General features: G+C 40.7%; 1 protein-coding gene across 4 annotated transcripts in view; it reads left to right on the top strand.

Moving 5' to 3' along the window:
- Positions 1 to 4,454: 4,454 nt before the first annotated feature.
- The window catches only part of sema6dl (sema domain, transmembrane domain (TM), and cytoplasmic domain, (semaphorin) 6D, like), a 248,616-nt gene continuing 225,128 nt past the window's right edge, over positions 4,455 to 27,942 (top strand). For 3 of the 4 annotated variants that reach the window (XM_052040389.1, XM_052040380.1, XM_052040383.1), the window contains exon 1: positions 4,455 to 4,569. The gene's annotated coding sequence lies outside the window, so the exon portion shown is untranslated. The remainder of the gene's footprint in view (positions 4,570 to 27,942) is intronic. The other variant, XM_052040384.1, reaches the window with a different exon arrangement.

Genomic DNA, 27,942 nt, shown 5'->3' with positions numbered 1-27,942 from the left:
GCCTCAGGACTCTCTGCAAATCCACTTACTAGCCACTGACTCCAATCCACTACATGGCAACCATCTGAGTCTAAACCAGAGTGTTTTCAACTTTAGTGTCATATTTGAACCCAAGATGAATTCTGCCTGCATATCCTGCTTACTTCCACCTCTGTAACATTGCCCTTATTGCAGCTCACCTGCTGCTGAAGCATTCATTCCTACCTCCAGACTTTGCTTTTCTTAAGCACACTTAACCAACTGAACATGTTCTACCTTTCCACATAACTGAGGTCATCCAAAGCAGTTGTGAACACTTCCTACGTTGCACAAAGTCCTATTCACAAATCATCCCAGAACTCAACGATAATAGTTGACTTGATTTTAAGCAATACCTCCATTTTAAAATTCTGGTTTTCAAATCAAGTTGTTCCTCCCTTCTCCATTCCTAACACACTCTGAAATAACTGCTCTCCTCCAAACTTAATCATCTGCCATCAATAATTTTGACCAGTAAGTCACTTGTCAGCCGAAAGACTATGCACTGGAATTTCCTCCCCAAACCTCTCCACCTAGAACAGTACAGCACAGAACAGGCCCTTCGGTCCACAATGTTGTGCCAACATAGCTAATCCCTCCTACCTACAGAATGCCCATATCCCTCCATATCCCTCTCTACCTCTCTTCCCTTCTTGAAAATGCCACCTCTTTGGTCTATCTTTTGCTCCCCTGTCTGAACATTTCCTTATGAGGCTTGGTATTATCTGTTGTCCACTTGTGCTCTGGTGAAGCATCTTGGGAGATTTTGGAATATTAAAGCTGCAATGTAAATATTGTTTTGGTTGGTGCTGTAATTTCCTGCTGAATCTGCTCTCCACTTGTGGTGAGGTGAATTGCTATATTAGGCAGTAGAGTCAGCTGCAGAGAAATGCACAATAAAGGAATTGCTACAATTTATGTGAAAGGACCGAAATTACTTACCATAAATTTTATAACAGATTCTACTCAGAGCCATTAAATGAAAAAGGACAAGAAGGGTGCAGCACAATATATATGGTTTTAAATTTGTATTAATCCTTCTTTAAAAACCAACAACCTCCACTGCTATCAGTGTTTGATAATATGTCTCTAATTTGTAACAAGCTTCACAAGAGCTCTCATTATTGGGACATCCTTACTACACTGCTTAAAATTTCAGGTATGGTGTCTACGAGAGATTTCATCAGATTTGTTGCCTCTTAAAATAATTTTCGTTGGTATCTGTGAAATTATCTTTCTAAGGAGGTTTTCTAAGGTTAAATCATATTTCAGTATTCAAAGATATAAATTATATTAAAAAGTAATTACTTTCCGGTTTTTAAAGAATTCTTGTGTGGTCTCATGATGTCTGCATGGGCAAATAAACTCCATGGAGATCTGATGAAGAACAAAGTTTATGAAGTCAACAACTTTCCATGCTATTAAATGTTGCCTGACCTGTTGTTTGGTGCACTTTTTGCTTTAGTTACGCTGTGATATGTTGACATCTCTCCAGTTCAAGATTTTTTTTCACCTTTGCTGTTTGTTGGAGTTTTGCTAATCTGATTATATCTGATGGTGTTGACGAAAAGACAGCCGGGGGACTACTGACTTTGGGCATATAAATTGGCACCCTGTTTTGAATCTCTACAATTTTTTATTTCTATTGAAGCCAATCAATAATAACGATGATTCAGAAAAGACAGTTTCTTCTGGAAAAATGAGAAGGGGAAGTAATTTTGGGTGCCCACTCTTTGCTGTTATTTAATAACTCAGAGGTACCGCAAAACAGTCTTCTTTGAAGCATAACACCCAACACATCCAATATACCTCCTGATTTCTATCTTTTATTTCAGTTAGTTCATTGTAAGGGATAGCTTTCTTAGATAGTTAGATTCTTAGATTCCATCTTTCATGACCTAGTTACAAGAAAATAAATTGTCATAGTTAACTGTACGTCCTTGAAAAGCAAAATAAACTACAGATGCTGGAAAATGGAAATCAAAACACAGAATTCTGGACATACTCAGCAGGTCAGGTAGCATCTATGGGGGAAGAAACGTTTAATATTTCTGGTCAATGATCCTCTGAAAGAACCTTATAGCATTTCATGGAAGGTAAATGATCTGAAACATTAACTCTTTTTCAACCTACAGGTGCTGCTTGATCTGTTGAGTATTTCCAGCATTTTGCTTTTTAAACTATGCAACTTCCCTATTTTTACCCAGAACACACTGTGTTTCAAATCTTAAAAGAATTACATGGAGATGCAGGATTATTTAGTGGAAAAGGAAAAATCTACTCTCTGAATTCCAGAATAGATGAGAGGATAACACACATCAGAATACCAAAAGCATGGGGACAGAAAGTCATATTGCTGGAGCCAATATATTGTTATTAGGTTAAACCCTGAACATTGCTGTGGGTGTCGTGGCAGTTGCCAATGTTCATTGAGCTGCTACTCCTAAATCGAGATGCCAAATTCTCTGTAAACTATGAAGAGATACATGATTTTCATTGTTCTTCAGATGAAAATAGGTCCACTTGAAATCAATTTCCCACCTTGTCCACCTTCAATGTTAACAGGTATGAGACCAAATCTTTGAGGTGGACAAGGTGGGAAATTGAAGGAAGGTACTTTGACACCAACCTTAAAAAATTCGCTCCACTGCTTCCACATCAGGACTTTTGTGTCCTATTTACTTTTTGGAATTTTCTGTACACTACAACCCACAGAAGAATTGGAATTTTGGACCGAGAACTTGGTATGTGCTCCATATGGGCAACAAGTCCATTGCCAATTTTGTCTGTTCTTGTGAGCCATGGAACGAAGCAAAACTGGACATCTTCCTTCATCAGTTTGCTATCAAGTTCACTGAACAGTGCCATCAGCTCTGAGCCTTCCATGAGCCCAGGGATGGAGAGGAAATCCATTTCTGGCACCAATCTGTGAAGCATTCCAATGCCTCCTGCCTCCACGTTCAAACATATTTTTTAATTTAACTCACGTTTTCGCTGTAGCCTCCTTCCATTTCTCCCCCAAAATTGGCTTAGTTCCAATTCGCCTAAGGAAACTAATATTATGTGCAATAGTTGAACAGTGGCCCGACATAAAGCAGTAAAACCCCTGTTTCCATAGTAATTGGCTTCCACAAGCCCCTAGCTCTTGGTGAATGGCAGAGAACTGTCCCGAAATGGGCGCTGATGGGCCGAATTCACGTCCGTTTTTGAGGAACAGATCCCTTGCAATTCGTTTTATTGATTTTGCAATTGTATTTACATATTTGAGCATGCCTTTGGTTGCAGAACAGGCAGGTTCTTAAAAAGTACGTTCAAGCAATTGTGGAGAACAAAACGGTCTCAGTGTGTGAAGCTCGCAGAACGAAGGCTTTTTTTGTCCGACCGTGTTTCCTCGGAGCAGGTTTCCAAGCGCAAACAGTAGCGTCCAGCAACCTGCACAGTTCTACAGTTCCTGCAACTGGCTCATGGACAGTGGTGGCAGAGTGTAAGGAACTGGTGCTATCGCTACAAACATTGCATGATTTGGGGAATGCATGAGTAGAACAAGAAAAGGAAATATATATTTAATATAAGCAGTAATTTGGTAAACAATGGAAATTATTTAAAAATGAGGATAATTTTGGATATTTAATGGTGAAGTGTTCAACTCGTTGAGGATCTTTTAAACTAATGTTGAATCTTATCTCTTCCAATGCATTAAGAAACGGTTGGGGGTATCTACCTGATTTCACAAACACTCAGAATGTAAATGATAAAAGTCCATTGTTCAGACATGATAACACGAAATGACGCCTCCCACGAAGCTGAGGTATCGGTGCTGAGTAGAACCTGACAAGGGGGAGAATGCTGCTGCTCCCCAGCAGGTCCCGATTGCATGGAGACGCGGGGAGGGCGGAACAGGGGCACCGGCTTGGTGGAGGCAGCGGTCCCGGTGACAAGAGGCTGAGAAGTCAATATCAACGCGGAGATGGCGGAGCCAGCCCCACTCCTCCCTTCGTTCTCAGTTCGGGGCTCCACCCTGAGCAACGCTACCCGTACCGATTGAGTCTGGAACATTGCACATCTTGGTGTCTGGACTTGATGCCTGCACGGCAAGTATAGAGGAGTGAAAGGTGTTTCGTTGCCCAGCCTACAGAAGTGAATGTGTGCAGAGATTGAATGTTAAGGTTTGCATTCGCTGCCCTCTGTAACAATCAAGGGGTTAACACTGATTCCTGCCTTTCCTTTACTGTGGCAAGCAGATCGAAGCCTCTGATTTGAAAGTCAATAGCGGCCGCTACCCATGCCAATCGCGCCTCCTTCGTGCCTTTTAGATCCCTCGGGGTGTTGGCGGGAAACACTTGCTCCCAAGAGCCCTTGACCAATCGGTACTCTGCGCTGGCCCAACCCGAGCCCATCGCCCCGCCTCCCGGCACCTCCCATTGGAGCGAGGAGCTGTCGATCAAGGGCGTGCGAGTCCCGGGCTGGCGCTGTGCAGCCGCCCCAAGCTTGTGCGCTGGAGCTGGACGGGCGGTTGGGACGCTGCTCGCTCTCTTTCCGCACTCGGCAGCAGTAAGTCCTCTGTTTTTCCTGTATTTAATTTTGGGGGTTCCTCTGACAGGTAGCAGGCCGAATGCACGAACTGTCACGGCAGCTCTGACTTTGCCTGAAGTTTTATCCTCTTTCTGTCTGTGTGAGTTGAGTAACATTTCTGCTGCTGGTGTTGATGCATTTGGTTTGTTTCGTCTGGATTTCCTAACCCAAAACGCTGATTTGCTTATCACTTCATTTATTTTGATGTGTGTGAGAAAGAAACCTTTACTGTTCTAATTTGTTTTGCAGCAATCTCCCTTTGTGTCAGTTCATTAGCAAATGGTTCTGTTTGGGTTTTTCTGCAATAACCATCTATCCGGTTGCCCCAGTGTTTAATAGGGATCACTCAGCCAGCGAGCCTCCGGACAGGCGTGTTCTTCGCAGCCTCGCTGTTCTGTGGCTCGGAACCAGAGTTCAGGCACACGCACCGATGGCTATTAACGTCCTGAGTGAGCGAAATCCGTGCTCGCACCAGCTTCGACCTGCGACGATGCAAATTTGTACCGCGACATTTTCTCTGCCTCTTTTTGTTCTTATTAACAAAACAGGCGCAGAGAATAATAGAACAATGTGGTCAAATTCCACCCCCACCACCACTTTAAAAGACAATAATAATAAAAAGACTTTCCCTGGAGTACTGCACCATGAACAGTTTACAATTCACTGATGTTTCACTTTATTGAAATCAACCACCTTCTGTACATTTCTTCCCAGGGAGCTAAGATGCAATAGGGTGATGACAAATAGAATCAGCACCTGCTTTATGCCTTGAGGGTAATCCTGTTGCTATCTTGAAATATAAAATTTTAAAGAAAATCTTATTTAACCATTTGTCTTTTTTGCCCTAAATATCACCCCATAAATCTGAATGTACTGAGATTTGAGGCTGGAGATTTCTTTGGGTGACCAGTATCAATCTCTCTGATCTTTCTGGTGTCGAGAGCCAAATCCATTTTGAAATGCGCATTAACATTCTGACAGGTGCTATTACAGCCACAGTATACATTGAGTTATTGCAGTTGCATCAAAGTGTTCACCAATTATATGTTTGCATCTCATCTAGCCTTAAAAGATAAGTGACTCTGTTTTGTCACTTTTCACGCCACAAGCTCTCTAACAATTTCCCTTGCTTATTGTTGCACAGAATGTTAGAAGGAAGTAGAAATGGGTGGTGAATGCAACAAAAATTCTACTTTTTCTATTTATTATGATATTTGATTGAAATATTGGATACACAGTTTAACTGTATTTACACAGCTGTGTTCTGCACAGCTAGAATTAAGTCACTAAATCTTTTATCACAGTAGACAGATGACCTGTGCTGAACAGTGGACGCTCTTCATAGCCTCACTGTTTTCAGTCAACTGTCTCTTTTGTTCATTGTAAATAACAAAAAAACAAGAAATGTTCCTTAATCATAGAAGGTAAAAAATGAAGCAAAATATTTTGAGGCTTTAAATTCAGGAGTGCAAGATTGAAAATTAGAATCAGATATTTTATATTTGGAATGATTAAGGTAATTCATGGAAATGTTAATGATTTATATGATTACTGTAACCAAAAATTACACAGCATGTTTGCACTCTACATGTTGTAAATGCTATCCCCTTTATTAAATAGCATTTAAACAGTTCTGCTAAACACTATTTGTATAAATGAGATGCCACTGTTAGCGTATAATTCAAATGAAAATATTTTTATAATTAAAGGCTATAGGCCAAGAGGTGTTGCTTCTGTTGATTACTGATCTTCAATGGTATTTTAACAAGAATAATTAATGAATCTTAAATGTTTAACTTGGAAAGCTTAAAATACTGGTTATGCATTTCCCACAGTGGTATTACAATTATACATTTTAGAATTTGGTAGAAATTTTGTGTCCTAAAGTGCAGGGTACATTTGTAATGTTTAATGATATGTGGTGTGGACTTTTTCAGTTGTATCCCTTTTCTCTTGCAAGTCAATGCCAGTTGTAGGAGGTACATATCCATGTGCAATGTTTGTCAGGAGGCTGTTAAATATTGCTGTTGTATCAAGGAGAAACTAGGGCACATCTTAAATGTAAGATCATCTGCCAGAAATTGTATTTCTCCTCTCTAGCTCTGAGCAAATGCTAATTGATTATTGCAAAGATTTATCAAGTATATCATCATACCATTTTCGTATTATAACAAATTTCAGGATTTCAACAGAGCAGTCAAAGACCTTGCTCTCCATTTGTGATTTTATTCCTTAAGATAAAATATTAGGAATTGGTAGTTGGACAGAATCAATCTTCTGTTTGCAATAATCCAAATTCAGACACTTCAGGATTTGCAGCAAAAAAATGACCTGGTGGAGAAACTCTCCACAGATGTTGCCCGATTCACTGAGTTCCTCCAGAAGCTTGTTTTTTTGCTCCAGATTCCAGCATCTGCAAACTCTTGTATCTCAACTTCAGGATTTGCAATTGAAATCTTACATTTGGAGAAATTCCATTTGGGGTTAAGAAACTTGGTCCACAATCACATCCCACGGTTCAATTAAGATAAGATCTTTATTAGTCACATGTACATCGAAACACACAGTGAAATACATCTTTTGCGCAGAGTGTTCTGGGGGCAGCCCGCAAGTGTCGCCACACTTCTGGTGCCAACATAGCATGCCCACAACTTCCTAACCCGTACGTCTTTGGAATGTGGGAGGAAACCGGAGCACCCAGAGGAAACCCATGCAGACACGGAGAACATACAAACTCCTTACAGACAGTGGCTGGAATTGAACCCAGGTCTCTGGCACTGTAAAGCGTTACACTAACCGCTACACTACCGTGCCTGCCCACCATTGAATGATCAGACGATGGAAATTGGATAGTCAGTAACCAGAAGATCCTTTTTTACAATAACACTGCAAGTTGCTAATAAAACTTAATGATGAACACCCAGCATTCAACCAGGACAGCATGAAAATAGCCCATATATCTAGCTGAGTTTCTAGACTAACCCACAGAGTTGAAACTTGCAATAGGACAAGTGCATTTAAAGTGATGCATTTGAGAAAGCTTCAAATTAATCTCAATTGGCATGGCTTAGAATACGTGGTTGACTTCTTATTGTTGTTGTTGGTGAATGCATTGAAAAAATGGAGTTTTGGAATGATGGCCAGAAGAACTGTGTTAGCATTACTTGGAACTCTTGATTAGGAGAGGTGCTAAGAATACGATAGAGCAAGTTTGTCATTTTGCAGGAGGTGCTCTTTACAGTCCAGTTCTAGATTCCTGAGCATTTGATTATATTAACATCCTTGTAATACTTAGTTGTATTTGAGTGAAGGTAAATGTGGTGCAATTACACTTTCAGCATTGGCCACATGCAGAATTAATAGCTATGGTTACTCAGACCTTTTTGACAGTGTCTCCATATTTGCTGGCAGTCCATCATTTAATGGTTTGACTCCTGGGCCTTCACTTTACTCAGCACTCCTCCCCTGCCCCCACCACCACCACCATCAATAAGCCCATTTCCTTGCCACAACAGGGTTTTCTGTTCCACTTCATGCAAAGTTACAGTAGCGGAGCATGAATGATCCAAGAATGATCTGTCTTTTGTCTTTGTTAATTTTCAGACATTCTAGTTTATTGACTCTTCTGACCTTTCAAGATGTCCTCATTTGCAAAGCTAGCTCTCAAAAGCTTTGTATTATATTTTTCGTTTTGTTCACAGGAATTCTTAACATTTTCCATATAGCCTGAGTCTGTATAAGATCTGAATGATGATAACGTTTCTGGGGTGGCTCTTCAGACACTTCTTGATAGCAGAAAACGACTATTGACCTCTAGATCATCTTTGTCTTATAGAAGCTCCAACATCTGTGTATGTCTGTGCAAAAAAAAGCCTTTCTTATGGTGGTCACTGCTTCTCCATAGTTTCCTGCTAAGCTGTAAATAATCCATTATAAATGGGGGTGGGGAGGGGGGGAAAGAGAGTGCATTATTAGCTACTTGTCTATTATTCCAAGTAAGGAAGCAGCCTGCAGCTTTTAGCCATGTTTATCTTACAAATCAACACCTTCAGTAAATGGATTTTGTTGAAAATCTTATTTTGAGGATTTCTTTAGTGTTGGTGCCTCTGATTAAACCACAACTCCCCCAAATTATTGCTGATCTAAGTGGGACCCACCAGAATCGTGAAAGTGTTTCTTTCTCCTTTCTATGTATAAAACTTCATTACAGAGCATTGTGATGTGATCAGAAAGGAACAATAACAACAACAGATGCTTTGTGTAATGAGGATATTAAGAATGGGAACAGAATAATGTCAGAAGTCATTAATGCGAACAGCTGGGGTGAAATAATCATCAGACAGTAGCCTGAGCCTCAAAAAGATGACTATAGGTTACAAGATAGAAGAAAGCTTCTGCTGTAAGTCGAGAAAATGAATTGAGATCAATGAAAGTAACAACCCGGAGGGGAGCAGACATAAAATTAAAATCAAGATCAACAAAAAAAGTAAAGTATATTTCTAATGTTGTTTCCAAGTACATAATGAAGGTAAAAGGATAAATGATCATAAGAGGAAAAGATCATTAATTAAAGAAATGACAGCATCTGTGTGAGGATATTATTTAAAGTACTTGATTAGAAAACTAAGTACTTTAAATGAAGTTGTATAAAAAGCAGAGTAAGGGTGTGGGAAGGAAACACAAGCAGGATATAAACCTGAAAACTTGGAGGGAAGATTAAGCCTGTAGGGAAACATTGATTTAATGACTTCCTGGCATGGTAAGAACTGTTTATTAAAAAAAATTCCCTGAAAGGGAGATGTTCCACTTTCTCCATAAGCATACATTGAGCCCACTGTTTCCTGCCTACTTTGTGCTAGGGAGCTGGAAGGAAAAGTCTACGCCTAACGCTGGAATGATGCTCTGTTACTCATGGACTGTTGTGTGACAAGACAGGGAAATGTGCATGTTGCTTCAAGTTTCCTGCAGCTGATCTAGAGTCATCTAATCTGGAAAACCATATCAACAGCTAGATCAACCCAGTATCAGGCTGATCATGAAGTAAGTGAGGTTCCTGTGGCACCAGTTAAGATCTTGGATCCAACTGAAGTTGTGGTCTTAGTTTTTAACAAACTGCTTCTTAGACAAGCTGTATGTCCCTGCTCAGTTTGAAAGAGTATTTTAGCAGGAAGTGAACCCTGACATTACATCCCCATTTAGTTGAGAAGGTTGTCCTTTTTCCAATCAAAAGAGACAACTTTTAATTTAAAAAAAAGGCATGTTGCATTTGAGTTCTTCCCCCTGAACTAAATTGAACTAAATTGTATATTTATGGGGATGTTCTACAGCTTGTGTATTCTGAATACCAACTCAATTGGCAGAGTCATTCAGAGAAGCCTTAAGGAATGCAACTCCAAGAAGTGATTTAAAAATTTGCAGTGGTTCAATAGGAGCCACTCTTTCCAGATTAAGATTAGTGCACTTTGTTGGAACAGTTGGAATGTGTTTCACCCTGGAGGTGGCAGATGGTATGAGTACCCACTACTTGTGCTGGGACTTGAAACCGGGCAAATTATTATTCCCTTGCATTGGCATCTCTCACCTTAATGAGCATGGGAAGAAATTCCAGACCCTCTGTGTACTTTTTGAATGTTATTTGTGGATGTGAGTATCTAGAAGTCATCCTGGGAAATGGCGGCCTTGCTGGTATTCAAATCTGCAGCCATTGATGTGTGAGGCAAGTGTGCCTCTACCCTGTCACTGAGCCAGTCTGATCTTGTCTTATTTTGCTGTTGCCTCCAGCAAAGTAATTGCTGTAATGAATAAAAAGCAAGATCTTTGAGATGGGCAGATGAAGCAAGGTCAGGAGCTACCAAATGAGGGCACCAGATACTGTACATCTTTTGAAAGTGCATTTGTATGGGGCTGGAACCTCCCATTTTATTTCATTATATTTCAGAGCTTTAGTAAAATATTCTCTGTTTCAATATCTGGTGAATAAGACAAAATAAATTTGTTTTGGATCAAAGCAGTTCTGCTGAGGAATGGTTGATAGCACAACACATACTTGCCAGTTTTTATTCTAATTAGTGTCCCACTTGCAGATAATTTATCCTATTCTTTTATGCATGTTTGCTGATCTCTTTTTGCCCATTTGGGACAGTTTTATAATTATAGATCACAAGGTCACTAAGACAGTTTTCAGTATAGTAATGTAAAACAATGTTTATACACCTGCACTTTGCAAGGATTATTTCCTTTGCTAATTTCCAAATGATATGCAAGTCAGCAGCCATTCTCCTGGCTCCATTCACTTTTGTGCCAGAGGAATTGGTCTCATTGCCTAGCAGCACTTATGGGTACACAAAAAATGTTAATGTGAAGACTGAACCTAACTAAAGAGGGAGTGTGATCGAATCTGCTTATCCTCTGGGATCTTGTATATTTTAATTGCCTCTTTTCATGATGTGGAACAACTCTTTTTTTTGGATATTTGCTTTGTGCAAGGATTCCTTAGCCTGGGACTATAAATTGGTAAGGTTTGAATATAAAGAAGAATATGAAATTCATGCATATTGATTTACTCCCACAGCAAATTTAGATGCTCGTACCTTGTAAATGTATGATCTTTGTGCTACTGTAGACACAGAAACTGTATCATTTGGACAGATGCAAAAATCTATTTGCATGAATAATTTACATAAATGAAATTTGAAATCTAAACTAGATCATTTAATACAGATTATGAAACTTCACTGATTATTCTCCTCTCCTGCACTAGAACAGTTAGATAAACTAGGCTTTGGAAAGGCAGAGAATGAGCAGATCTTAATTTTCAAAAACCCAGAATCTGCATTTGCTTTTGTAGAGTGAATTTAAGTTTCAGACTGCATATGTGAGCCTCTGATAATGTTAAAAACATGAGTCTTCTGCTGAAGATTTTAATCGGTTTCTGTGGATTAGTTTGAGTTAATGAAGCTTTAAAAGTTCTGATGAGTTCTCAACCCATTCAGGAAGGAGGATGATGGAACTCTAGAACAAATGACCACAGAAATAGAGCAGGCATTAGATGTCATAATGGCCTTAAACGTGGATAAATCCCCAAGGCCAGATGAGATTTATCCCAGTCTGGGAGAAGATTACAGGGGCTCTGACAGAAATTTTCAATTTTTTTTCTGATGGCAGAAGAGGTGGAAGATGACTGGAGGACAATGGGGAAATGAAGCAACCATAAACTGGATTATTACAGGCTGGTGAGTCTTAACATGAATGGTAGGGAAATTATTGAGGAAGATTGTAAGGCACAGGATTAATCTGTGCCTGGAGAGGCAGGGATTGTACAGGCAACATCAGCATGCCTTTTTTAAAGGGAGGTTCCTGCCTCACTAATTAGAATTTTTTGAAGAGGTGAGTAATTGATGTTGGTAGTACAGTTTCATAGAGACATACTGCACAGAAGCCGGCTGTCCAGCACTCCAGCAACTGTCCACAACCCTGTTTCACTAATCCTACAATTAATCCCATTTATTATCCCCTCTACATTCTCATCAACTCCCTCGGGATTCTGCCACACACCTACACACGCGAGGCAGTTTATAGCTGCCAATCCACTTATCAACCCTCATGTGTTTGGAATGTGGGAGAAAACCAGGGCTCCTGGAGGAAACCCACATGGTCATAGGGAGAACGTGCAAACTCTACACAGACAACGCTGGAGGTCAGGTTTGAACCTGGGTATCTGGCATTGGGAGATAACTGTGCTGCCAATATAGTCTACATATAGTGTTCAGTTTGTCCTTTGACAAGGTCCCAAATAGGTGATTTGTCCAATGAGATTCTGGGCAATTCGACAAATTGGATCCAGAGTTAGCTTGGAGATTGGTGGTACAGGGTGGTAGGGAAGGGTGGTTTTTGTGATTGGAGACCTGTGACCAATGGTGTACTGCAGGGATAGGTGTTTGGATCATTGCTGACCTGGATGTGAATCAAGGAAGTGTGATTAACAAGTCTGTAAACTACATGAAGGCTGGTGTTGATAGTGAGAAGGGGAGTCTTTAAGTAGATATTGTTATTGGTCAGTTGCTTGGAAGGGCAGAAAATTAATAGGTGGACATTAATCTGAGGTGAGGTAATGCATTTTGGGAGGATAGAGCGCTAGGATCTACGCAATGAATGATTGCCAGGAGGTCCTGATGGATAGAGGGACCTTGGTGTATGTGTCCAAGGAGCTCTGAAGCACAGGTTAATGAGGTAGTTAAGAAGGTATACCAGATGCTTGCCTTCATTAGCCAGGGCATAAAGTACAAGAGCAGGGAGGTTATGATACAATTGTATAAATCATTAATTAGAGCACAGCTAGAATACTGTGTGCAATACTGGTCTTCACATTATAGAAATGATGTGATTACTCTAGATGGGGTGCAAAGCAGATTCATTAGGATTGTGGCCTGGAATGGAGTGTTTGAGGAGAGACCATGTAGGTTAGCTTTATTTCCTTAGGAGCGAAGAAGGCTGAAAGGGGACCTGATTGTGATACACAAAATTATGAGGGGGATGGATAGTGTCTATCCATGGAATTGGAAGGTACAATGCTTGGAAACGGGTATAGATAGGCAATTAATGGTTAAACATAGAACATAGAACGGTTCAGCACGAGACAGGCCATTCAGCCCATGATGGTGTGTCGATCTTGATGCCAGTATATTCTCAATGTCCCCCTCCTGTGTATCATCCATAACCCTCCATTCCCCTCATTCACGTGTCTATCTAAAAGCCTCTCAAACTCTGCCAAACTGCCTGCTTCCATTACTATCCCTGGTAACCCATTCCAGGCATCTATCACTCTCTGTATAGTAAAACAAAATGCCCCTCCAGTTGCCTTTAAACTTCCCAACAACCCACCCACCCACCCCAACCTTAAAAGCATGTCCTCTGGTATTTGACATTTCTACCCTGGGGAAAATATTTTGACTGTCTACCCTATCTATGCCTCTCATAATTTTAAAAACCTCTATCAGGTCTCCCCTCAGCCTCCGACACTCCAGGGAGAACAAGTCAAGTTTGTCTAACCTTTCCTTATAGCTCATACCTTCTAATCCAGACAGCATCCAGGTAAACCTCTTTTGCACCCTTTCCACAGTCTCCACATCCTTCCTATAATGGGGTGACCAGAAGTGGTGCAGAACGATTGGGCAAAGGGCTTTTCCCATCCTCTGCAACTCCATGACTCACTAATGTTGATGGCATCAAGACAGATCTGCTATGGAGTGATTGAGAGATCCACAGCCTTTATCCAAATGGATGTGAGGAAACTTATGGAATATTTCACAACTTTAAGATACCTGATCACCACTATAATTTCATTATAATGAGGGTCATGTCAATGGCAAGAGGAAAAAGAAAGTCTTGAATTTTATATAATTCTTATTTGTTAATCCTGATGAGTCAAAGCCTTTATGCCCTCATTTTGAAATGTGGTTACGGTTGAAAAAAAATGTAGGCGAGTATCACATTAGCAAATGCCTCGCTGTTGATAACACTACTTGAAGTTTTTTGGTGTATTGTCACTGGTCTGTTGAGCTAGCATGTTTAAACTATTACCTTTATTAGGAAAATCCTGTTTTACTGCACTTCTATCTGAAAGAGCTGAAGTGAAAGGCCAAGATGAGTGTGAAATAAGGGACCTATCTAACTCTTTTCAAAATCAAAGATGGGGCATCCCATGTTTAAATTGGAACTGGAAACCTTATCGTTTATGTGTGAAACAGGAATCTGGATTGGTTCTATTTTTACTGGGTAAAATCATGGTGATTGCCTCAGTGTTTAACAAGGCTTTCAACACTTACCAAATTATAGGTTATTACTGTAAGAAGTGAATGTTAAAAGCAACCAGCACTGAAAGAGATTTGACATCAATAGCATAGCAGACACAGAAATGGAATCTGGAAATGTAACTAACCATAGCCATGACAATAGCAGACAGTTCAATGGACAGGTTCGATTTTTTTTAGAAACACACAGGCTTGGAAATACTATACCAATAACAAGACTATGGGCAGTAATCTGGTGTCCTGTAGGGTGAAGGGAAACAAAGGATTGCAGATGCTGGAATTTAAATGAAAAACACGATGATGCTGGAGAAACTCAGCAGATCAGGCAGCATCCGTGGAGAAAAGCAGGTGGTCAACATTTCAGGTCAGGACCCTTCTTCAGGACTGAAGAGAGGAAAAGGGGAAGCCCAATATATAGGAGGTAAAAGCAGAGCAGTGATAGGGGAGGTGGGGTGGGCCACAAGGTGATAGGTAGATGCAGGTAAGAGATGGTAATAGGCAGGTGTGGGGGAGGAGGGGAAAGCAGATCCACCGGGGGTTGGGCCAAAGGTAAGGAGTGCAGGTGTTCTGCAAAATGGTCACTAATCTGCGTTTGGTCTCACCAATGTAGAGGAGGCCACACTTGGAACACTGAATGCAGTAGATGATATTAATGGGGGTGCAGGTGAATTTCTGTCTCACCTGAAAGGACTGTTTAGGTCCCTAGATGGAGGTGGTGTAGGGGCAGGTGTTGTGCCTATGGCAGGGGCAGTGGAAAGTTCCTGGGGTGGGAGGGGGATGGGTGGGGGAGGAGGAGTGAACTAGGGAGTCGCAGAGAGAGCGGTCCCTGCGAAAGGCAGAAAGGGGTGGCGAGGGGAAGATATGCTTGGTAGTGGGGTCCTGTTGGAGATGGCGGAAGTGGCAGAGAATGATGTGTTGGATATGTAAGCTGGTGGGATGAAATGTGAGGACAAGGAGGACCCTATCTCTGTTGGGTCTGGGAGTGGTGGGGGTGAGAGCGAAGGTGCAGGAAATGGCAGAGGTATGGGTGCGAGCTCTCTTGACCACAGTCGGGGGTGGGGGAGGTGGTGGGGGTGGAAGTCCCAGTTAGAAAAGAAGTTGGACATCTCTGATGTCCTGGAGTGGAAAGCCTCATCATGGGATCAGATGCAGCTGAGGCGGAGAAATTGAGAAAAAGGGATAGCATCTTTGCAAGAGACCGGGTGGGAGGAGCTGTAATCGAGGTAGCTGTGGGCGTCAGTGGTTTTGTTGATGATGTCGGTGGATAAGGAACCTCCTGAGATGGAGACGGAAAGATCGAGGAAGGAGAGAGGTGTCAAAGATGCAGGGAATTGGATTGTAGGATGAAAATTGGTGGCGAAATTTATGAAACTGTCGAGTTCCACATGGGTACAAGAGGTTGCGCCAATGCAGTCGTCAACTGATGTAACAGGTGCAACATCTGCTCTCCCCTCCTCCTCTGCACCTACCTATTACTGTCTCTTAACCGCATCTACCTATCACCACCTTGTTCCCACCCCACTTCCCCTCTTTTGTCCACCTGTTACTGCTCTGCTTTTCCCTACTATATATTGGGCTTCCCCTTTTCCTATCTTCAGTCCTGAAGAAGGGTCCTGACCTGAAATGTTGACCGTCTGCTTTTCTCCACAGATGTTGCCTGGCCTGCTGAGTTCCTGCAGCATCAGTGTTTTTCATTCTGTAGGGTGTAGCCTTTTTTAGTTAAAGTGAGAATTCTTTTACTATTCTGTGAACTCTGTTGAAATAACATAATGATGAAGAATTTATTTTGCTTTAATGCATTGTACCTACTGTTGAAGAACGGGCTTGTGAGAGTGGGTGTAGATTTGTCTTACTTGCCTTATTTTTGAGATCTTGCATGTGCTGTTCTTGAGAGCTAATTAGTCATTGGTAACTTGGTCAATTTCAGAAAGAGAAATGCAGCTAAATCAATTAAAAGTGCTGTTGTAACTTTTGATGGTTTAGTTGACAAAGTTATACTTTGGTACAGAATCATACAAGTTAAAAGCTTTTGCGTTTGGGTTGTGGCCTGTTTTTAAATTAGCTGATTTCAGCCTGTGACAATTTGGGGTGTTACACTGGGTTTCTAGCCAAGAGAAAAGAGAATGACATTGAACAGATTTTCTGTCCATGCTTATTGTTGTGTGGTCCTTACTAGAAAATACATGTGTGGACAGGGGGCAAAAACAGGATCATTCAACTGAGACACCCTCCCACAGTCAAGGAGGTTCGAAAGCTTGGGTTTGAATAATAGCCACTAAATGAGATACTGGAGGGTGGGCCAAGCCTGTGGAACTCTTCCAGCAAGCCAACATCCCCAGGAATGTTGGTCAGCAGATAACCTCAGTTTTGTAATTTGGGCAGAGGCTTCACATAAATTAAAATGTTACCAATATTTGCTTCACTTCATGGTATTTATATCATATAACATTTGCAGATGTAACAATTACTGGCATATCAGATACACTATTTACTATTTATTAATTGGCCTCTCCAACATTAGATAAAACAGGCTTTCTGTTTTGATGGGACTAGTTGAACAAAATGTTCTAAATCTTCTAAACTGCCTGAGGCAGCAGTTCCATTAAGTTTTGGGGGAAACTGTCTTGTTCATTAGTCACAGAAGTGAGTGTGTGGGAATGGATCACTGTTTGTTTGTTGTGGTAGTTCCTGCTGGGTCTCTGGTCAGTGCTTAAATAGTGCCCAGTGTTCAGTTGAGAATGACTACTCATGTCAGTGGGTATGTGGACTGAGGGATGTGCTCAGAATGTTACTTGGAAAACGTGTAAGGAACTCAAAGCAATAAGGTAGATCCATGTCCAAGGGGCTACATGGCATGAAAATCAAAAATACGGATAAAGTGTGATGAAAAACTTTCTGCTCCTCCATTCCCTTCTGGTTTAACCTGACAAACTATTAAATGCATCACATCAGATGCAAGTCATTGCCAAGATGGTTGGTCTTCAGGCACCATACATATTTACTTGCACTAGAAAGATGATATGGATAATGATTATGCAAGATTAAAAGCATAAACAGTGCCAGTATCTGGAGATAGGGAAATGAGGTCCACTTCCTTTAATTTGGACACCCATGAGTTTCCAAACTTGTTCCCATGAAATGATTATATACCATTCTCCAAATTTAATATATCTGAAACCCCCGAAGAACTAACTGGATTAAGCATTAGACATAAATGTTGACGATAGATTGTAAGGTATTAGTTCAGTGTGATTGCTTTTTCATGCCCCAAAACCACAATTTTACAGTTGAACGGTCTCAGAAAAGGATGAAAAGGATTATGACAGAGTACAAAACTGATTGGCTTTTAACATTTCCAAAGGATGCTAAAGCATCATGAAATTTCACAGAATAATTAATAAAAAAATTAAGTAGCATGGAGAGTTGAATGAATATTGTGGTCCATTCTGCCCTGTGGTCTAATACTCCAAGATATCACACATCTTGAGTTGCTGTTGCTGTTCAAAGACAAAGCATCAGCATCAGCCTGGTTTAACATTAAACAGTCATGCAAGATTATGTTTTGTTTCACTTTATATTCAAGCTGTCGACAGCTAACTCCACCCAACTATTGCGCTGTCTATATCATTTGCATTCATGATACATGTGGTTTCGATGTGCTTTGTGTTGAAGGAAAAGTTGCCTGGCAGTGTCGTTGGACTCGGCAGCTTTACTCAGCCATCAGCCAGTTTCCTCACGTTGCCATCTGTGCTAGGCAAAGGGACCAGGCACTTAAAAGAAAAAAACAAAGCAAAAGGAACATCAAAGTTAATCCGAGCTGCATGTGAGTTTTCTTAGAGACAGTGATGGGGAAATGGCTACTAGAACATTATTGCTGTCAATAACAACCCTTCATGTGCAAATAGATATGCCTTTCTTGTGGGGAAAAAAGCTCATGTAATCTGAAAATCAGGAGAAATGAAAATGTTAGGACATTAACACAACATCTCATCATTAACCTTTACTCAACACATGTCACATCTAGTATTTTGAGCCATTCAGAGATTCCATTGAGCAACAGGAATTCTCTTGTTTTGGCCTTCACTGAAATACAATTTTGTTCAATTTATTGAGATCACATTAAAATTAAACAAAGGAGATTTTCAAATGCAGCATTGGAATAGCTCTTTGCCCACTATAGAAACGGATATAAAGTATTAACAAGTCTGCTATTTCCTTACTGATTATAATCTTGTCTTCATTTATGTTTAACTGCCTCAATGTATTCATAAAAATCTTTAGCACTTGTATCTTTAAGTTTAGTATTCACTTCTTGTACCTCATTATTTCATTGGTATCGCTTTGTTTTTCACTATTCTTCTAGTTAACAGGATTTCCATTTTTCCATGGATTTTTGAGAGTTTTCTGTCTCTAGCCTCTGTTGCTGTTTGTTGCTGTTGCTGTTTGGACCAAAAAATATTTCTCTTTGTCTGTCTTCCAACTGCTTTCTGAAAATTTAAAGCACCTCTCATTACTTTTAAGGGGCATAATTTTAAGGTGATTAGAGGAAGGTATAAGCGGGATGTCAGAGGCAAGTTTTTTTTACACAGAGTGGTGGGTGCATGGAATGTACTGCCGGCAAAGGCTATGGAGGCACATACATTAGGGACACTTAAGAGACTCTTCGATAGACACATGAATGATAGAAAAATGGAAGGCTATGTGGGAGGGAAGGGGTTAGATAGATCTTAGAGCAGGATTAACTGTTGGCACAACATCATGGGCCGAAGGGCCTGTACTGTGCTGTAATGTTCTATGTACAGTCTAGTTTATTATGGCCTAATTGTAACTCAGCTATTCAAAATTTGAAAACTTGAACAAATTGTTGTGACTTTCCCCATCTCCTCTTGAATCTGATATCAAATTCTATCATATTTGTCAGTATTTGTATAATGCTTTCATTTCTTTAGACTCTTAATTATTGTCACATTCCCAAATCCAGTTTTGTACAGTTCCCTTATTAGTATTAAGTTGTATTGTTCTAGATAATTTTACATTTACAAAACATACAAAAATACAGCACAGGAACAGGCCCTTCGGCCCATGATGTTGTGCCGAACTAATTAAACTAATGATGCCTAATTACATTAATCCCTTCTGCCTGCACATGGTCCACATCCCTCTATTCTCTGCATATTCATGTGCCTGTCTAAGAGCCTCTTAACACCTCTATTATATCTGCCTCCACCACCACCCTTGACAAGAAATTCTAGGCACCCACCACACTCTGTGTAAGAAACAAAAACTTGCCCTGCACATCTCCTTTGAACTTTCCTCCTCTCACCTTAAATATGTGCCCTTTAGTATTAGACATTTTGACCCTGGGAAAAAGATATCGCTGTCTGGCTCTGCCTCTCATAATTTTATAAACTTCTATCAGGTCTTCCCTCAGCCTTTGCTGCTCCAGAGAAAACAATCCTAGTTTGTCCAACCTCCCCTCATAGCACATGCCCTCTAACCCAGGCAAATTCCAATGCCTCCAATCTCCAATGCCTCCACATCCTTCCTACAATGAGGAGACTAGAATTAAATGAAATAATCCTGAATACATTTTGGCCATTCGCTGCCTTTACTGAAAAAAAAGTGTTACATTACATTCCACATGTACACTGACTCTCAGTATTAATTTACCATTGTTCCTCTCAACATCCCTTGTATCTCTACGTTGCCAGTCTGCTTGCTTAGTGTTTGGTTCTGGATGAACAGAAATTACTTCTGATTTAAATATTCCAAAAAAAAATGAAGTCATTGTCTTCGGTTCCTGTAATATGCAATTCTCTGGACCCAGACTTCATCCTCTCCCTTTCAGCTGTCTGAGGCCTAGCCAACTGTTCACACTTTCCGTCACATTTGATCCTGGGTTGAGTTTTGGATCTGTGCCCTCTCTAAGCCTACGTATTCATATCCTTGTAATATCATCTGACTCTGCTCCTGCTTCTAGTCATCTGCTGCTGAAATGCTCAACCATGCCTTTTGTTACCTTTTAGAGTTAACCATTCCAGTGTCCTTCTAGCCTGTCTCCCTCATAAACATGTTCATCCAGACTCTGCTGCTCGTGTCCAAACTTGTACTGTTATAATTGCTTACCATCCGTGTGCTTGTTGATGCCCAGAGGTTCCTGGTTAAGCAATGCCTTGATTTTATAATGTTCAGCTTTTATTCCAAATCCCTGCATAATCATCTCCCTTGCTATATTTGTAATTTTTTCCCCACTCCTATAACCCTCTGAGTCTATAATTACTTTCCGTCTGCCCTCATTGAAGAGTACACACAACACCTGCCAGATTTGTTAAAGAGTCAAGGGTCTATTGAGAATGAGGAATTGGACAAAACAACTATTAATCCTAGAGATATTGTAAGCTTGAAAACTGGTAAATCCCAAGGACCTGATCGTATATATCCCAGAGTTTTGAAAGATGTGACTTTTACAGACAGTGTATGCTATGGTTATCCTCTCTAAGGTTCTGTACGCTCTGGATTGGAGGGTAATGTTATGGACTAGGTTACTATTGGTGAATGTCTCTTTAAGATAGAGCATTGTGTGTGGTGTGATGATGTCAACAGAAGATAAAGAGTGTAATGACGTTTTTGAAGCAGACAGTCGGGGTCAGTCAGAGGAGAAGAGAGAGAGAGACCAGCCTGCTAGTTTCTATCGATAGATGAAAAACAGTAACTGTGTCTGTCACTATAATCCACGTATGGATTTTTGGAGTAATCCAGTGGAGTCCACTTTGTCGTTAACCTGTAGAGGGAAACAGGTATTTGTGTGGACGGCCACGTCTCAGATGCCTTTCGGGGTGGCAGATACTTCGGAACAAAGCAGTGGAGTTCACTTTATTGTTGACCTGTGGAAAGAAATAGGTATTTATGTGGACGGCCACGATTCGAGTACCTTTTGGGGTGAGGCAGATGCGGTGGAGTGGTCACTGCTGAGTAGACACTGAGGTGTCGTTTGGGTTCCAAAGTGGAACATTTGGATTTTGTAATTACTCTCTATTTTCTCTCTACGTTTTGTCTTCAGTCAACGGTGGTTTTGAAGAAGGCTTTGCTCACGTTTCGCCTTATGGCTCGCTGAACTCAACTTTGAAAACTATTCCTGGACTTGGAGTTTGGGAGTTTGCCACACACACACACACACACACACACACACACACACACACACACACACACACACACACACACACACACACACACACAACGAGTTTAGTTTTTGGGGTTAATGTTTAAGATTTAACATTTTTACTTATAACATTCTAACATTTTTACTTTTATTTTTCTTATCATCATAAGTAGTTATTAATAAAGTAGTTTTTAACACTGATACATGACTCGGTGTGTTTCTTTTGTTGCTGGTTTGTAACAGTAACAAATATGGAGGTGACAAATGTGACCCCACTATTTGAGAAAGTAGGGAGAGAGGAAAGAGAATGATTAACCTGTTAGCCTATCATCAATAAGATAAGATTTCTTTATTAGTCACATGTACATTGAAACACACAGTGCAATGCATCTTACTGCATATTCTGGGTGCAGCCCACAGGTGTCACCACACTTCTGGCACCAACATAGCATGCCCACTACTTCCAAACCCTTACGTCTTTGGAATATGGGAGGAAACCAGAGCACCCAGAGGAAACCCCTGCAGACACGGGGAGAATGTACAAACTCCTTACAGACAACAGCCAGCACTGAACCCAGGTCACTGGCGCTGTAATAACGTTACGCTAACCGCTACACTACCGTGCCTGCTGTAGGGAAAATGCTGGAATCTATAATGACGGATGTAAGACCAGAACACATTGAAACAAACAACAGGATTGAGTAGAGTCAGCATTGGTTTAACATTATTTTCCCTTCTTAAATCAATCTGTTGGAGTTCTTTGAGGATGTGACTATTTGAATAGATGTGGTGTATTTGGATACAGAGAAGCCTTTCAATAAGATCCTGCACAAGAAGTTGATTTACATGGTTGGGTCACATGGAATTGGTAAATATTGGGAATACACTGCTCCTTCTCAAATTGGCAAGCTGTGATTCATGGGGTACTGCAGGGATTGGGCCACAGCTGTTCATGATCCATATCAGTGATTTGGCTGAGGGGACCAAAGGTCATACTTCCATATTTGCTGATATTACAAAACTAGGTGGGATTGTGAGTACAAAGGAGGATGTAAAGAGGCCTTTCAAATGAATGAAACATGGCAGATGGAATATAATGTGGAAATATGTGAGATCGTTTAGTTAACAGAGTTTGTTAAATGATGAGAGCTTGGGCATTATTGCCTGTTCAAAGGGACTTTGGTGTGCTTGTGCACTTGTCACTGAAGGATAACATTCAGGTGTAGAAAGCATTTAAGAGGGTAAATTATACTTCAGTCTTTATTAGAAGAATATTTGAATCAGGAATATGGAAACATTATTTTAACTGTGGCCTTTTAATGCCTCTTGGTGAGACTACACAGTTTTGGTCTCCTTATTTAAGAAAGGATGTACTTGCTCTAGAGGAAGTGCAGCAGAGATTTACCAGACTGGTTCCAGGAATGGCAGGTTCTCTGTATGAGAAGAGATTGAGTAGACTGGGACTGTTCTCTAGATTTTAGGAAAATGAACCTATGGAATTGGCTGTGGAGGCTCAGTTGTTTAGTTCTTTAGATAAATTTCTGGACATTGAGGAAATCAAGGGATATGGGGATAGTACTGGAAAATGACAGGTAGAAGGTCACCCACAACGAATACCAGAGCAAGAAGGTAGATGGGGCCAGTCAGTTTCTCCTCCTATATCTTTTGTTCTATCTGTGCTTCTCCACTTTTGGTCTCTTGAACATTCCTGATTTTAATTGTCCCATCATTTGCAGTTATTCATTCATTTACACATTCCCTCGGCTCTGGAATTCCTTTTTAATACCCCTGTCTTTTCTTCCTTTTTAAGATGCTCCTTAAAACTTATCTCCAAGTAATCCTTCTTAACATCACCTTATTTGTCCCAACATCACTTTTGTTTGACGTTGCCCCTGTAAAGTGCATTGGGGAAACTTTTGGTAATTCAATTGTTATAGAAATGAAAGTTGTTGAGTTTCACAAGTTGTTATGCTTCTCTGACCTTATTTATATGTTCCTCTCATTTCCCCACTCCCCTCGCCCAACCCATCAGCACAACCTCAGGTGGGCTGTAGGAGTTGGGTTAAAGGTTATTGGTCAGCAAAGTTTGTAGGTTGGGTGGTGCTTTAAATTTTCAGAAGTTGAAAGAAAGATGTACCCTGGGAAGTATTCCATAGCACTGAAGAATGCTTTCATTAAGCCAATCTGGCTGTGATATACTAAAAGGCTTTGGGAAATATAAACTAGATTCTTATGCTAGTGATGCAGCCAAAAAAAAATTAGTTAATAGTGAATTCTGTCATACAGTAATTATGTTTCCAGTTTTCCTATACAGTCCACACTGTAAATACTTGTTCTGTTGCACTAGAATCAGTGTTCCAATTTCCAAAATAAAACTTGAGCACAAAAGAAAGGTTTGGATACAGTGGAGTGATGTGTACACGAGCGTGTGCACATATTTGTGTAAGTGCAACTGTGTGGAAGGGTGGATACTGAAATTTGCTGTTGGTTCAATTAAGTGTTCCTCTTCATTTGGAAAGTACTGGCAAGATGAGGAAAGATCTTCAAGGAGGGTTGCAGTGTGTTCACTGCCTTTATATCTACTGGAGGTATAATTTTCAGTAGCGAGACTTTATGCTGAATATAAAAACAGATTGTAAAGTTAATGCAAGTTAAGGCAATCCAGAGGGGAGATCTAGCAATTTGTTCAATATATTTGTATTTAACTGTGCTTAACTTTTGTAGAAGTAGTTCACTCTTTGCAGAAATGTGCAGTGTGTCTGCATTCTGATGAAACACACCCATAACACTTGACACATGGAGCAGCCCAAGTGGTAAGAGTGGCCTGAGCTAAGGTTGGCACAGTACTGCAACTAGTAGAGCTGCTGCCTCACAGCTCTAGTGACACAAGTTCAATCTTGACCTCCAGTGCTCTATGTATGGAGTTTGCACGTTCTCTCTGTGAACATGTGGGTTTTCTCCAGGTGCTCCAGTTTCTTTCCATGTTCCAAAGATGAGCAGTTGGTATGTTAGTTGGCAATAGTAAATTACCTCTAGTGTGTAGGTGAGTGGTAGAATCTGGGGGGAATTTAGAGAAATGTGTGAATATAAAATGTTATTAGTGTAAATAGATGTTTAATGGTTGGTGTGGACCAAAGTGCCTGTTCCCAGGTTGTATGAGTCTGACTCCAACTAGGAGACAGAAAATGTGTAAGAGTGGATATATGGCTGTAGAAGTTTACAAGCATAGAAAACTGAAGAGGTGTTAAAGCTAAAGAACTTGGATGAACCTGTTGGAAGTAGGAATTATGTTAAACTTCAATAATTTGCATAGGACATAAGCAGAAGTAGCTTATGGCAGTGGATGACTTAAAACAGTATGAGAGGAGGACCAGGGAAGCTTGAGAGGAGGACCAGGGAAGCTTAAAAGGAGTGCTGTAAATGACCCCTCTGAATCTAGGTTCACTATTTCTGCTGATGGCCAAGTGAGATGCTCCCGTTCCTGCAGGATGGATCCATAGGCAAATCACACCCATCTGGAGAATGCAGTCTGCCAAAATTGAGCACCATCAGGATAAAGATTCTCCTGAATTTTTCTGGGAGGTCTGGTGTTCTGGGCAAGACTGCAGGCTTCAGGTAATGCAGCTGTTGGCACTGGATGTGGGTGGGGGCAGGCAGTTGGGGAGTGATCACTGAAGTGGGTGTCACATCAGTTAGTGGGCAGCCTCCAGTCTTGGAGAGAGTGGGAAGTCAACAGCTAGAGATTGGGTGCATGGGAATTGAGAGGTTTAGGAAGAGGGAACAGGCTAACTGGCAAGGAGATGAGGAATGGGAAGGTAGTGACCGAGGGAGTTGGGAGACTGAGGGAGCCAGTTATGGGAATGGGGTCAAAATTAAGGAGACTGAGGGAGGGATCATGAGGAGGTGGGAAAGGGAGGGAAGCTAAGGAAAAGTGTGTGCAAGATTATGTGACTGTGTTCATGGTTTCTTGGTGGTTAGAGTAGTACATCTATGTGTATTGTTTGGACTTGCTTACCATCGGACTAAAGGTCTCACTCTGTCACAACTGTGTGGTGGTTGGTGTGCAATGGTTATCCCACATTAAAAGGAATCTCGCACTCAATGGAAGCAAGTCATCCTCAGTCCTAATCGACTGCCTAAGAGGAAAGAAGAAACTTTCTGATGCATATCAAGAGATGTCGAAATGTGACTGCCATATATTGAACAGGTAATTAGAGAGAAATGCCACTTCTATACTGAATCTGGAGTAGGAGAGCAAACCATTTATAATTGAGAAAGTAACATTGCATAAAACACTCCCAATATGCTCCCTGCTTTCTGGTGCATTCAGTCTTTTAATTTAGTGCAATTATTTTCTTTCCCCAAACTACCTTTCTGGAACTTTACTTTCTGGTGAAAGGTGATAAAAGCATAGCCTGTTATAAAGTCCTGCATAGCGCCAGTCAGGTTTCAAACATCTGTTAGATTCTCTAGTGTAGCCTGAAGAACTTCTTGGAGTAATATTAACAATGAATCAAAAATCACTGCCACCTGCCATGCCTAGTCTTTTTCCTTAAAGCAACAGCATGTGTTAATGTTGTCAGAAAGTAGGCACAGCATCAAGTGCTAGCACAAGAGACTGCACCGTACAAAGAAAAAAAATAATCTTTTCACAACTGAGACTGGAGAGGCAGTTGTAAGATGTTAGTCTCCAGCTCCCTTCCCCTGTGCCTCATTGAACAAAGCTTCTATTTCTGATATTGTTGAAAAATATACAATATCATGGATGGTACATGATATTCCTCATTAACCAGGCTCTGAGAGGCTTGCAGGGAACCTCTGGAAAAAGTTACTCCTTTTGAGGAAAATGTAGTATGTGTCAAGCACCCCTAATTCATGACCTTGAAATTAATCTTAGATTTTTGGAATTTCTTACTGGCCCAGCAACAATTTAAAAGTGAGATACTAATGAATGGTGGGAGCAGAATGTCAAGCTCCTGTTCCATTGACATATTGGTCAGTACACAGCATGAAGACATCCACATGTACTACACAGTTTTGCTTAAAAGTTAGATAATTTAGTTAATAGAAACAGCAGTACTGAATTATGGTTGAGAGTTATTTTGAAACTCGTGTTGTGTTTTCTGTGTCCGAGCCCTTTTGTAAAGGGTGTAACGTGAAGTGCAGCTTTTAAAATGGTGGCAAATTATCAACATTAACAGTTTTAAGTCTGCAAAATAAAATCGATGAGCAGCTACTAGTACTGCAGTGTAGAATGTAGTTATAACAACCCAGTGTTTCATAAGAAACAATAACATTAATGATACAGGACAGAAGAACACTGCACCATTATGTTACAATGGAGAGCTGAGATGGAGATGAACATTTCACAAAAGCCTCTGCAATTTCTAGTGTGAATAGGCTGATTTTCCTTTGCATTGTGTTTCTTGAACTTGCGTGTTCCAGTCTTCTAAATTGGCACTTGATGCTGAGCTTGGTTTCTGGCAATGTTCATCTGCACTATTGCTCAAAGAAGAAAGGGCAGGCAAGACAAGTGGCTATAAATCAATCCTTTGTTAATGTTACTGCTCAAGCTCAGTAGTTCAGGCAGCGCCAGTGAACATAGCGGAAATGTAAAGAATTTGACTGTATAGGACTGGGCAGGCTCACAGCATTAACAACAGGCTGTGCTGTTGTACTTTCATGAAGATTGTCGGCAAATTTTGAAACTGGGCTATGACTTGTACGACAGGCCAGCATGGGATTGGATGGGATTTTGCTTACAAGGTCAAATTAGACTCTGACTGACTTTGCCCTCAAGGGCAAGCTGGGCTTCAAGGGCTGAGGGCGAGCTGGGTTCCTGACTGTTGCATAGAGGGCAAGCTGGACTTCCAATGGGATTTGCAAAACTCTGGGATTTACAGATGTAGGCAATCTGCGTTGTAGTGGGATTTGCACGCATTCATAAAGAAGTGACCAAAACAGCAAAGTATTTTGGAAAAATGATTGTTGTTTCTCTTTCTCAGTCAGCAGTCAATAATTAACCTTGTGCTGTTGGCCCAGAGTTCTAGTTTGGAAATGTAGCTCGGCTGCACCTTTTTGATATCAGATGTCGGCAGTAGGAAATGGCAGTTTCTAACAGATGGACTTGCATTACTTTGCAGTGATATTGGAAATCTATGTAGTTTGAATGTATTTGTGCAGAATCTGCTCGGAGCAAACAGAGCAATTCTTTACAATTTATATTTGGAGCATATTTAAATATTCATTACACTTAATGATCAATAATATGAAAGGGAAATAACTACTCCCACTGGTGAGTCAGTAACTAGAGAAACATATGTACATTCCCCACCAAAAGAAGGAAGGGCAAAGAATTAATTTCAACATCTATGGAAGGTGCTG

Source organism: Pristis pectinata, chromosome 28 (genome assembly GCF_009764475.1).
Source record: "Pristis pectinata isolate sPriPec2 chromosome 28, sPriPec2.1.pri, whole genome shotgun sequence".
Lineage (NCBI taxonomy): Eukaryota > Metazoa > Chordata > Chondrichthyes > Rhinopristiformes > Pristidae > Pristis > Pristis pectinata.
Note: the sequence above shows the minus strand (reverse complement) of the source record. Positions and strands in the feature narration are given on the sequence as shown.